The following is a 13,148-nucleotide window of genomic DNA, read 5'->3' as shown; positions in this document are numbered from 1 at the left end:
GGCTTAGGTGATCCGAGAGCACTCATTTGCCACACTTGCACAGAACGTATCAAAGTTCCCCTTTGTTAACAGCACAGTAGCGATTTCCTCAAGAAGGCATCTTTCGGCCAGGTGCGGTGGCTCACGCCTGTAATCCCAGCACTTTGGGAGGCCAAGGCAGGCAGATCACCTGAGGTCAGGAGTTTGAGACCAGCCTGGCCAACAAGGTGAAACCCTGTCTCTACTAAAAATACAAAAATTAGCCAGGCACGGTGGCAGGCACCTGTCATACCAGCTACTCAGGAGGCCGAGGCAGGAGAACTGCTTGAGCCCAGGAGGCAGAGGTTGCAGAGAGCCGAGATCATGCCACTGCGCTCCAGCCTGGGCGCCAGAGTGAGACTCTATCTCAAAAAAAAAAAAAAAAAAAAAAAAGGCACCTTTCATAATGGAGATCCGGTAACATTACAAAGTTATGAAACTCTAATATCTAATCACATATACCCTTCTGCTCAAAAGGGGACAAAGGAGAGATTATATGAGCAGCCATTAACAGGTCCTCTACCATGCTGGTACATAATTTCAGTTTTACACCTCCATTATAAAAGAGCAGCAGAGGTCAGCTGGAATTTACATTTCCTAAAATGTATTTTCTTCAACTGTCAGTTGCATTCACATAATATACTGAGACTGATTAAATTTTCAAAGCTACTACAAAAAGCAATTTTTTTTTTAAGGTACAAAAGTAAAGCGTTTTTACATGCAGCAAAAACCTTTTCTGTCTGAAGTCTGGGAAAAGACAAATGACTAAACACCAATACAAAGAAACACTGCTTCCCAACGGAGTAGATGGGAATTCACTATTGAACAAAACAAAAACAACAACAAAAAATAATTACAAAAAAAAAAAACAAGAAAAAAGAAACACCACAAACAAAGTTTACAGAACTGAAAAATCTTCGTGACTATTGCCCAGTAAAGCCAGTCTCTATGATCCTCCTAGTAACCCTATTTCTCCTCACTCTTGTCTTTCAAGTTTCAGAAACTCAGAAGGGGCAGCTTAAGCCTCACCTCAAGTCTGATATTAATCGTAAAGGATAATTTCACCGACTTTTCTTCCTAGAAACAAGCTTTCTTCAGTATTCAGTATAGAATTCCACCTAGTTTTTTTGTTTTTGGAGGTTTCTTGGGGGGTTGGGGACAGGGATATGAAACTCAACTAAGAAAAACCATTCTAATAGTATAAAAAGATATAAAATAAAAAGTAAAAACAGCTAAGTATGCTTTGACCTCTAGTTCTTCATCATGCCATTGCACTCCAGCCTGGGCAACAAGAACGAAACTCCATCTCAAAAAAACAAAAAACAAAAAAGCCTAAAAAAATTATAAATAAAAAACTAAATATCACCCTCCTCTCACCAAACCCTGCCAATCACATTTTTATTCTTAGTTTTGTTATGATTACTTTCATACCTTTAAGCCTCTACTTGTAGACTCATTAATTTTAGAGTATTGGCCAGGTGCGGTGGCTCAGGCCTCTAATTCCAGCACTTTGGGAGGGGCTGAGCCGGGTGGATCGCCTGAGAGCAGGAGATCGAGACCAGCCTGGCCAACATGGTGAAACCCTGTCTTTACTAAAAATATAAAAATTAGCCGGGCATGATGGCACATTCCTGTAATCCCAGCTACTCAGGAGGCTGAGACAGGAGAATCACTTGAACCCAGGAGATGGAGGTTGTAGTGAGCCGAGATTGCACCACTGCCCTCCAGCCTAGGCAACAGAGTGAGACTCCATCTTAAAAAAAAAAAAATTTTTCGGAGTATCTGTGGAGTTCTCACTATGTAAGATCAGGAAATTAAAGTTCCACACCCCCGATTTTTTGTTGTTGGTTTCTTTAGACAAGGTCTTATTCTATCACCCAGGATGGAGTGCAGTGGTAAGATCTTGGTTCACTCAACCTCAACCTCCTGGGATCAATTGCTCCTCTCACCTCAGCCGCCCAAGCAGCTGGGACTACAGGCGTGTACCATCACGCCCAGCTAATTACTGTATTTGTTGTAGAGACAGGGTTTTGCCATGTTGCCCACGCTGTTCTCAAACTTCTGGGCTCAAGAGATCCGCCCACCTTGGCCTCCCAAAGTGCTGGGATTACAGGCGTGGGCCACCACGCCTGGCCGAAGCCTTCTATTTTTTATTTTTTTGAGACAGAGTCTTGCTCTGTAGCCCAGGTTGGAGTGCAGTGGCGTGATCTCTACTCACTGCAACCTCCGTCTCCTGGGTTCCAACCATTCTCCTGCCTCAGTCTCCAAAGTAGCTGGGATTACAGGCATATGCCACCATGACCTGCTAATTTTTGTATTTTTAGTAGAGACAGGATATCACCATGTTGGCTAAGCTGGTCTCGAATTCCTGACCTTGTAATCTGCCTGCCTTGGCCTCCCAAAGTGCTGGAATTACAAGGTACCTGCCCCCACACCCGGCTAATTTTTGTATTTTCAGTGAAGATGGAGTTTTGCTATGTTGGCCAGCCTGGTCTCAAACTCCTCGCCTCAAGCGATCTGCCCAACCTCCCAAAGTGCTAGGATTACAGGCATGAGCCGCTGCGCCCAGCAAGATGTCCCCTATTTCTGACAAACATTTAGCTAAGTGAATATAACTTCTATTTAATCAATATTTTAGTTTTAGAATACAACATTTCATACCAAAGTCCAGAACATATTTTTTGTCAATCAAGGTTCCAAAGATATGATAAAAACAATTCTGCTGCCTATGTCATCTCCAAATAAATCCTACCAGCCAGTATTTCTAGACTAGTACCTTTAAAAAGTTACTATAAGAAACTCTAGTCCAAATATACATTTCCTGAGCAAAAAGGCAAATAAGCTAGATATTCAGCTGTCAGAAAAAATAAAAGCTTCAAAAAGTTACTTGCTATAAACCATCAAAATCCATTCTTCAAGCCTTCCATTTAAAAAAAAAAAAAAAAAAGCCAGGCACGGTGGCTCATGCCTGTAATCCCAGCACTTTGGGAGGCCGAGGTGGGTGGATCACGAGGTCGGGAGATCGAGACCACCCTGGCTAACACAGTGAAACCCTGTCTCTACTAAAAATACAAAAAATTACCCTGGCGTGACGGCGGACGCCTGTAGTCCCAGCTACTCGAGAGGCTGAGGCAGGAGACTGGCATGAACCTGGGAGGCAGAGCTTGCAGTGAGCTGAGACCATGCCACTGCACTTCAGCCTGGGCGACAGAGCAAGACTGTGTCTCAAAAAGAAAAAAACGCCAGATGTGGTGGCTCATGCCTGTAATCCTAGCACTATGGACTTTGGGGGGCCAAGGAAGGTGTATAACCTGAGGTCGGGAGTTCGAGACCAGCCTGACTAACATGGAGAACCCCCATCTCTACTAAAAACACAAAATTAGTTGGGCATGGTGGAGCATGCCTGTAATCCCAGCTACTTGGGAGGCTGAGGCAGGAGAATCACTTGAACCTGGGAGGCGGAGGTTGCAGTGAGCCAAGATCGCACCACTGCACTCCAGCCTGGCGACAAAGTGAGACTCCCTCTCAAAAAAAAAAAAAAAAAAAAAAAAGGGCCTGGGATGATGGTGCACACCTGCAGTCCCAGCTACTCTGGAGGCTGAAACAGGAGGATTGCTTGAGTAGTCCAGGAGTTCTGGGCTGTAGTGCGCTATGCCAATCAGGTGTCCACACTAAGTTCAGCATCAATATGGTGACTTCAAGGGAGCAGGGAATCACCAGGTTGCCTAAAGAGGGGTGAACCACCCCAGGTTGGAAATGGGGCAGGTCAAAACTTCCGTACTGCAGTAGTAAGATCCTGTCTGTGGATAGCCACTGCACTCCAACCTGGGCACCACAGTGAGATCACATCTCTTAGAAATAATAGTAATAATTTAAAAGACAAACAAGCTTGAGGTAGGAAAAATTCCATAAACCATTAGAAAATATCAATACTAAGCTGGGCACGGTGGTTCTCGCCTGTACTCCCAGCTACTTGGGAGGTCGAGGCAGGAGGACAGGATGGCTTGATCTCAGCAGTTTCAGCCTGCAATGAGCTATGATCATGCCACTGCACTCCAGCTTGGGTGACAGAGTGAGACTCCATCTCAAAAAAAAAAAAAAAAAAAATAGCCAGGTGTGGTGCTGCATACCTGTAGTCCCAGCTACTTGGGAGGCTGAGGCAGGAGAATTGCTTGAACCAGGGAGGCACAATCTTGGCTCACTGCAACCTCCACGCCCCGCGGGTTCAAGCGATTCTCCTGCCTCAGCCTCCCGGGTAGCTAAGATTACAGGCACCTGCCACCGTGCCCGGCTAATTTTTGTATTTTTAGTAGAGGCAGGGTTTCACCATCTTGGCCAAGCTGGTCTTGAATTTCTAACCTCATGATCCACCCGCCTCAGCCTCCCAAAGTGCTGGGATTACAGGTATGAGCCACCGCACCCGGCCCACATCTGGCTAATTTTTATATTTTTAGTAGAGATGAGGTTTTGCCATGTTGGCCAGGCTGGTCTCGAACTCTTAACCTCAGGTAATCCACTCGCTTCCACCTTCCAAAGTGCTGGGATTACAGGCATAAGCAACCACACCCAGCCTAAATTCTTTCTTATTTTCATTTTTTTTGAGACACAGTCTTGCTCTGTCGCCCAGGCTGGAGTGTAGTGGCACGATCCTGGCTCGCTGAAACCTCCGCCTTCTGGGTTCAAGCGATTCTCCTGCCTCAGCCTCCAAAGTAGCTGGGATTACGGGCACCCGCCACCACGCCCAACTAATTTTTGTATTTTAGTAGAGATGGGATTTCGCCATGTTGGTCAGGATGTTCTCGAACTCCTGACCTCAAGCGATCCACAGCATCGGTCTCCCAAAGTGCTAGGACTACAGGCGTGAACCATCACATCCAGCCAAGACTGTGAGACCAGCCTGGCCAACATGGTGAAACCCCATCTCCACTAAAAATACAAAAACTAACTGGGCATAGTGGCAGTCACCCATAATCCCAGCTACTCTAGAGGCTGAGGCAGGAGAATTGCTTGAATTCGGGAGGTGGAGGTTGCAGTGAGCTGAGATTGCGTCACTGCACTTCGGCCTGGGGAAAGAGTGAGACTCCACCTCAAAAAACGAAAAAAAGGAATGCTAACAGTAGTTATGCCTAGACGATGGAATCACAGAGTATTTAAGTTTCTTCCTGTTAAATACTCTTCTGAATTTTCCACAAGTGGTATTAATCTAAGGCTCACGCCTGTAATCCCAGCACTTTGGGAGGCCCAGGCAGGCAGATCACCAGGTCAGGAGATCGAGACCATCCTGGCTATCATGGTGAAACCCCGTCTCTACTAAAAATACAAAAAAATTAGCCGGGTGTGGTGTTGGGCGCCTGTAGTCCCAGCTACTCGGGAGGCTGAGGCAGGAGAATGGCGGGAATCCGGGAGGTGGAGTTTGCAGTGAGCCAAGATCGTGCCACTGCACTCCAGCCTGGGCGACAGAGCAAGACTCCGTCTCAAAAAAAAAAAAAAAAAAAAAAAAAAATCATCTTTTTCTACACAGTGGCTATAGTGTAGTAATGGTAACAGACACATAATTCTGGCTGATCATAGTATGATTTTCTTTCAAAATCTGAAAGAAACTAAACTAGCCGAACAAGGTGGCTCATGCCTGTAATCCCAGCATTTTGGGAGGCTGAGGCAGGCGGATCACCAGGTCAGGAGATCGAGACCATCCTGGCTATCACGGTGAAACGCCATCTCCACTAAAAATACAAAAAAATTAGCCGGGTGTGGTGTTGGGTGCCTGTAGTCCCAGCTACTCAGGAGGCTGAGGCAGGAGAATGGCATAAATCCGGGAGGTGGAGTTTGCAGTGAGCCAAGATTGTGCCACTGCACTCCAGCCTGGGCGACAGAGCAAGACTCCGTCTCAAAAAAAAAAAAAAAAAATCATCTTTTTCTACACAGTGGCTATAGTGTAGTAATGGTAACAGACACATAATTCTGGCTGATCATAGTATGATTTTCTTTCAAAATCTGAAAGAAACTAAACCGGCCGAACAAGGTGGCTCATGCCTGTAATCCCAGCATTCTGGGAGGCTGAGGCAGGCGGATCACCAGGTCAGGAGATCGAGACCATCCTGGCTATCACGGTGAAACCCCATCTCTACTAAAAATACAAAAAAATTAGCCGGGTGTGGTGTTGGGCGCCTGTAGTCCCAGCTACTTGGGAGGCTGAGGCAGAAGAATGGTGTGAATCCGGGAGGTGGAGCTTGCAGTGAGCCAAGATCGCGACACTGTACTACAGCCTGGGCCACACAGCGAGACTCCGTCTCAAAAAAAAAAAAAAAAAAAAAAAATCATCTTTTTCTACACAGTGGTTATAGTATAGTCATGGTAACAGACACATAATTCTGGTTGATCATAGCATGATTTTCTTTCAAAATCTGAAAGAAACTAAACCGGCCGAACGAGGTGGCTCATACCTGTAATCCCAGCACTTTGGGAGGCCAAGGTGGGGGGATCACCCGAGGTCAGCAGTTTGAGACCAGCCTGACCAACATGATGAAACCCCGTCTCTACTAAAAATACCAAAAAAATTAGCCAAGCGTGGTGACACATGCCACTGCACTCCGGCCTGGGCAACAAGGGCGAAACTCCATCTCAAAAAAAAAAAAAAAAAAAAAAAAAAGAAACTAAACAAATAAAAAAAATCAGCCAGGCATGGTGGTGGGCGCCTGTAATCCCACCTACTCGGAAGGCTGAGACAGGAGAATCACTTGAACCTGGGAGGCGGAGGTTGCAGTGAGCAAAGACCATGCCACTGCACTCCAGCCTGGGCAACAAGGGCGAAACTCCATCTCAAAAAAAAAGAAAAAAGAAAAAAAGAAACTAAACCATAAAATACCAAAAACTTATACAAAATAATGAAGACTTAACTTCAAGATGCTGCACATAAGACACAAAAGTTGAGCCTTCATAATAAAGAGAAATGGAGAAACTTCTAAAAGAGATAAAACATTCTTAATTAGCTCCAAGTAAAAGACTTAGTGAGAAGCAATAAAGAAATTAATTAAAGTATTTCTGAAAAACATGCAGCCATGAGGATATTTGAGTGTTCCCAATTTCTGGGACTCTGATGAGACTAATAATGAAAAAAGAAAATACTCTAATGCTCTTGGGGCGTATGAGGTCTGTAAACAAGCATTTACTTCTAAATGCTTTTAAATATAGCTGCATTGTAAAAAAAAAAACAATAATAAAGGAAAACCAGCCCTCCCTTAAACAGACCCTGGACACTTTTGCTGGTATAAATTCAAATTGATCACTGATATCTCCTCTGTATCTCCTTCTTTTTCTTTTTTCTTTTTTTTTGACATGGAGTCGCGCTCTGTCGCCCAGGCTGGAGTGCAATGGTGCGATCTCGGCTCACTGTAAGCTCCACCTCCTGGATTCACACCATTCTCCATTCTCCTGCCTCCTGGGTTCACGCCATTCTCCTGCCTCAGCCTCCCAAGTAGCTGGGATTACAGGCGCCCACCACCATGCCCGGCTAATTTTTTTGTATTTTTAGTAGAGACGGGGTTTCACCGTGTTAGCCAAGATGGTCTCGAACTCCTGACCTCATGATCCTCGGCCTCCCAAAGTGCTGGGATTATAGGTGTGAGCCACTGCGCCTGGCTCCTCTGTATTTCCTCCTACTGGAGCTTAGCATAGTACCTGATGCACAGCAATTCTTCACTACATGAGTTATTATTTTTATTATTTTATTACTAGAACATAAGATGATACCATGGACAAAGGTTACTCCAAAACAACAATCTATTACGTTTCTATAGGTCTGTTTGCTAATTTTTTTCTTTTTTCCATTTAGGTACCAAGGGAAGATCTTATTGCAATCACCCTTTCTTGGGTTTCTTATCCCTGATACCTCTTTTGGGCCCCCTGTATGGCTCTGCAGAGTGAGTCTTCAATCCGAGATGGACTAAAAGAAGAAAGTCTGAACTGCCTCAGAACCTTACCTCTTCCTTGGGCTTTGAGGCCCCTCAAGGTTCACATCTACTCCAACAATGGCTCTTCATAGCTTAGTCCAGTTTGAATACATCCACATGGGGCCCAGTGCAGTGGCTCACACCTGCAATCCCCAGCACTTTGGGAGGCTGAGGTGGGCGGATCACCTCAGGTTGGGAGTTCGAGACCAGTCTGGCCCACATGGTGAAATCCCATCTCTACCAAAAACACAAAAATTCGCCAGGCGTGGTGGTGGGCACTGTAACCTCAGTTACTTGGGAGGCTGAGGCAAGAGAATCACTTGCACCCAACAGCCGGAGGTTGCAGTGAGCCGAGATCACGCCACTGCACTCCAGCCCGGGCAACAAGAGCAAAACTCTGTCTCAAAAAAATAAAATAAAATAGGCCAGGCACAGTGGCTCACGCCTATAATCCCAGCAGTTTGGGAGGCCGAGGCAGGCAGATCACAAGGAGTTTGAGACCAGCCTGGCTAATATGGTGAAACCCTGTCTCTACTAAAAATACAAAAATTAGCCAGGTGTGGTGCCTATAGTCCCAGCTACTAGGGAAGCTGAGGCAGGAGAATTACTTGAACCTGGGAGGCGAAGGTTGCAGTGAGCCGCGATCGCACCACTGCACTCCAGCCTGGGCAACAGAGCAAGACTCCACCTCAAAAAATAATAATAAAAATAAATAAATAAATAAATAAAAAAAATAAAATAGGCTAGGTGCAGTGGCTCATGCCTGTAATCCCAGCACTCTGGAAGGCCGAGTCGGGCACATCACGAGGTCAGGAGTTCAAGACCAGCCTGGCCAACATGGTGAAACCCCATCTCTACTAAAAATACAAAAATTAGCCATGCAGGGTACCGTGTGCCTGTAGTCCCAGCTACTCGGGAGGCTGAGGCAGAAGAATCGCTTGAACTCAGGAGGCGGAGGTTCATCCCCCAAAAAATAAATAAACAAATAGAACTATGTCTTCTATGCTTCTTTGAAATAACTCCATATGCTTATAAGGCAGACATGACTCCTTAAAATTGAAATTGATTTTTTTTCCATGTGAATGTATTCATTTTATTTATTTATTTTTTTTTTGAGACAGAGTCTCACTCTGTTACCCAGGCTGGAATGCAGTGGCACAGTCTCGGCTCACTGCAAGCTCTGTCTCCCGGGTTCACGCCAGTCTCCTGCCTCAGCCTCCCAAGTAGCTGGAACCACAGGCGCCCGCCACCACACCCAGCTAATTTTTTTTGTATTTTTTAGTAGAGAGAGAGTTTCACCGTGTTAGCCAGGATGGTCTCGATCTCCTGACCTCATGATCTGCCCACCTCGGCCTCCCAAAGTGCTGGGATTACAGGCGTGAGCCACTGCGCCCGGCCAGGATTGACATATTTCTATTCTTTTGCCTGGGTTTTGTTTCTTTGTATTTTTATTTTTTTGAGACGAGTCTCATTTTCTCACCCAGGATGGAGTGCAATGGCATCATCTCAGCTCAATGCAACCTCCGTTTCCCAGGTTCAAGCGGTTCTCCTGCCTCAGCCTCCCGAGTAGCTTGAACTACAGGCGCACGCCACCAAGCCCAGCTAATTTTTAAATATTTTTAGTAGAATAATCAGGGTTTCACCATATTGGCCAGGCTGTTCTCAAACTCCTGACCTTAGGTGATCCGGACCCCCTCGGCCTCCCAAAGTGCTGGGATTACATGCCTGAGCCACTGCACCAGGCTTTTGTCTGTTTTTTTTTTTTTTAATGAGACAGGGTCTTGCTCCACTACCCAGGATAAAATGCAGTGGTGCATTCACAGATCCCTGCAGCCTCACCCTACTGGGCTCAAACAATCCTCCTGCCTCCGCCTCCCGAGTAGCTGGGACTACAGGTCCATGCTACCACATGCAGCTATTTTTATTTTTCTGTAGAAACAGGGTCTTGGGGTCTTGCCATCTTGCCCAGGCTGGTCTCCAACTCCTGGGCTCAAGCAATCCTCCCACCTTGGCCTCCCAAACTGCTGGGATTACAGGCATGAGGCACTGTGTTCCACCCATATTTCGATTTTTAAGGATACTAGCCAACTGCAGGGTTTGTGATAGAAGTTATCCCATTAGGCCATTTACATGCCCCACGCCAGAGGAGTCCCTGGTTTAGGGGCATTTTCATCACGGTTCTATTTTCTTTTTTTCTTTTTTTTTTGAAATGGAGTCTTGCTCTGTCCCCCAGCCTGGTGTGCAATGGTGCCCTGTCAGTTCACTGCAACCTCCACCTACAGGTTCAAGCAATTCTCCTGCTTCGTCTTCCCAAGTAGTTGGGATTACAGGCGCCCATCACCATGCCCTGCTAATTTTTGTATTTTTAGTAGAGACGGGATTTCACCATGTTGGTCAGGCTGGTCTGGAACTCCTGACCTTAGGTGATCCGCCTGCATTGGCCTCCTAAAGTGGTGGGATTACAGGCATGAGCCACTGCACCCAGCCATCGTTCTATTTTCAATCAGGAAACTAAAATTTGTATTTTTCCCAAATATTGACTGATTGTAAACTGGCACAACCACTTGCATTATCTAGTGAAGCTGAAAATATCCATTCTATGAACCTGAGCAATTTTACCCATCAGTATATATGAAGGAACATTTTTTTTAACAAGGGTACTTAATACAAGAATGTTCACAGCAGCATTGTTAATAGCCAAAACCTGGAAGCAACCCAGATATCTATCAATAGTGGAATGGATAAATACCTTATGGTATATTCATACAACAGAATACTACATAAAAAATGGAAATGAACAGCTGCAAACAATGTGAACAAAGTTCAGAAACATTATGCTAAGACAACATAATACAGCATGACTCCATTTATACAAAACTCAAAAGGAAACAAATCTAAACTATGTTAAGGGCTACGGAGATGGTAAATGTAAAAAGAAAAAGAATGTTATCACAGAATAACAGCTGTCTGTAGGGCTTGAGAAGCTGTGATCAGGAAGGGACCCACAAAGGGTTCAGGGATACTGGCATCGTTTTATTTCTTGAAGAAGTAGTACTTTCGCCAGCATTTACTTTATAATTTGTCATTAAATTGTACAGAGATCGCCTAAATTTACATGGATGGATAAATATTTCACAAATTTTAAAAGAGAGAAAAACATGGGCAGGCGCGGTGGCTCACGCCTGTAATCTCAGCACTTTGGGAGGCCAAGGTGGGCAGACCACGAGGTCAGGAGTTCAAGACCAGCCTGACCAACATAGTGAAACTCCGTCTCTACTACAAATACAAAAAATTAGCCGGGCGTCAGCCGGGTGCAGTGGCTCACGCCTGTAATCCCAGCACTGTGGGAGGCTGAGGCGGGAGGATCACGAGGTCAGGACATCGAGACCATGCTGGCTAACACGGTGAAACCCCGTCTCTACTAAAACTACAAAAAATTAGCTGGGCATGGTGGCAGGCACCTGTAGTCCCACTTACTCGGGAGGCTGAGGCAGGAGAACAGCGTGAACCTGGAAGGCAGAGCTTGCAGTGAGTCAAGATCGTACCACTGCACTCCAGCCTGGGCAGCAGAGCGAGACTACGTCTCAAAAAAAAAAAAATTAGCCCAGCGTGGTGGCAGGCGCCTGTAATTCTAGCTACTCCAGAGGCTGAGGCAGGAGAATTGCTTGAACCCCGAAGGTGGAGGTTGCAGTGAGCCAAAATCGCGCCATTACACTCCAGCCTGGGCGACAAGAGTGAAACTCCATCTCAAAAAAAAAAAAAAAAAAAAAAAAAAGAGAAAAATATTAGCCTTCTGACACAGCCACCATTTCTACCTACAGTTTTGCCCTGGCCTGAAGAGTGAGACCAAAGGAGCACTCCTTCCCTCTTTCAGCAAAGGAAGAAATTAATCTATCATTTCTTCATGCAGCCACATCAATTTAATAACAGAAATCACAATCTAATGTAATAACTAGGAAAAAATACAAAGGAAGCATTTAAGTTAAGTCTGAAGAGGACTTAAAACATCTGGAACAAAATGCAGGGCAACAGAATAACAGAAAAGAACAGGTAATAGGCCAGGTGCGGTGGCTCACGCCTGTAATCCCAGCACTTCGGGAGGCCAAGGTGGGAGGATCCCGAGGTCAGGAGGTCGAGACCATCCTGGCTAACAGAGTGAAACCCCGTCTCTACTAAAAAATACAAAAAATGAGACAGGCATGGTGGCGGGAGCCTGTAGTCCCAGCTACTCCAGAGGCTGAGGCAGGAGAATGGCGTGAACCCCGGAGGCGGAGGTTGCAGTGAGCCAAGATTGCACCACAGCACTCCAGCCCGGGCAACAGGGCGAGACTCCGTCTCAAAAAAAAGAATAATAAAAATAAAAAGAAAAGAACAGGTATTCATGTAACACCTAATTCTAAGGCTAATTCAGAAATCAGAGACCCTTACAGATCAAGAGTGGCCATTTAAAAAGCAGACAAGAAAGAAGTGTAGCACATCAAGTACAAACCACAACTAATTAAACTAAAAGAAAGCATATCCAAAAAATAAAAATAAAAAGCATATCCAAAGTAAGGAAAGACATCCCTGATTCTGAAGCTGCCTTAAAAAAAGGCAGCCACATCCAGAGCCCCTGACTTTGGTTACTTTCCTAGAGCAATTCAAATTTACAAGAAAATTAAACCACTATTTGATCTTTAGTTTGAAATGGCAACATAAGCTGGAGAGAGGATGTGGAACTGCAGAGGTTCTCAAAGAGGTATACAACAATTCATCAGAGAGGACCCCAAGGAAGACATCTAATAAGTAAATCTTAGTTGACAAACTTGGAGAAACAGTATTTACAAACACCAATTTAAAAGGAAGATCTCAAGCTTAATAGTTAAAAACAAAGATAACCCAGAACAAGCAAGCCTAAAAAATTAATCAAAATTTGGCCGGGCGTGGTGGCTCACGTCTGTAATCCCAGCACTTTGGGAGGCCGAGGGCGGGTGGATCACGAGGTGAGGAGTTAGAGACCAGTCTGATCAACATGGTGAAACCCCGTCTACACTACAAATACAAAAAATTAGCCAGGTGTGGTGGTGCATGCCTGTTACTTGGGAGACTGAGGCAGGAGAATCGCTTCAACCCAGGAGGCGGAGGTTGCAGTGAGCCGAGATCACACCCCTGCACTCCAGCCTGGGTGACAGAGTGAGACTC

The 13,148-nt window shown here is 45.3% G+C and overlaps 1 protein-coding gene across 5 annotated transcripts in view; it reads right to left on the bottom strand.

Moving 5' to 3' along the window:
- Positions 1-13,148, bottom strand: part of QRICH1 (glutamine rich 1) — a 67,165-nt gene that overhangs the window by 50,490 nt on the left and 3,527 nt on the right. The gene's annotated exons all lie outside the window — the stretch shown is intronic.

Source organism: Pongo pygmaeus, chromosome 2 (genome assembly GCF_028885625.2).
Source record: "Pongo pygmaeus isolate AG05252 chromosome 2, NHGRI_mPonPyg2-v2.0_pri, whole genome shotgun sequence".
Classification (NCBI taxonomy): domain Eukaryota; kingdom Metazoa; phylum Chordata; class Mammalia; order Primates; family Hominidae; genus Pongo; species Pongo pygmaeus.
This window is presented reverse-complemented; position numbering and strand designations above follow the sequence as displayed.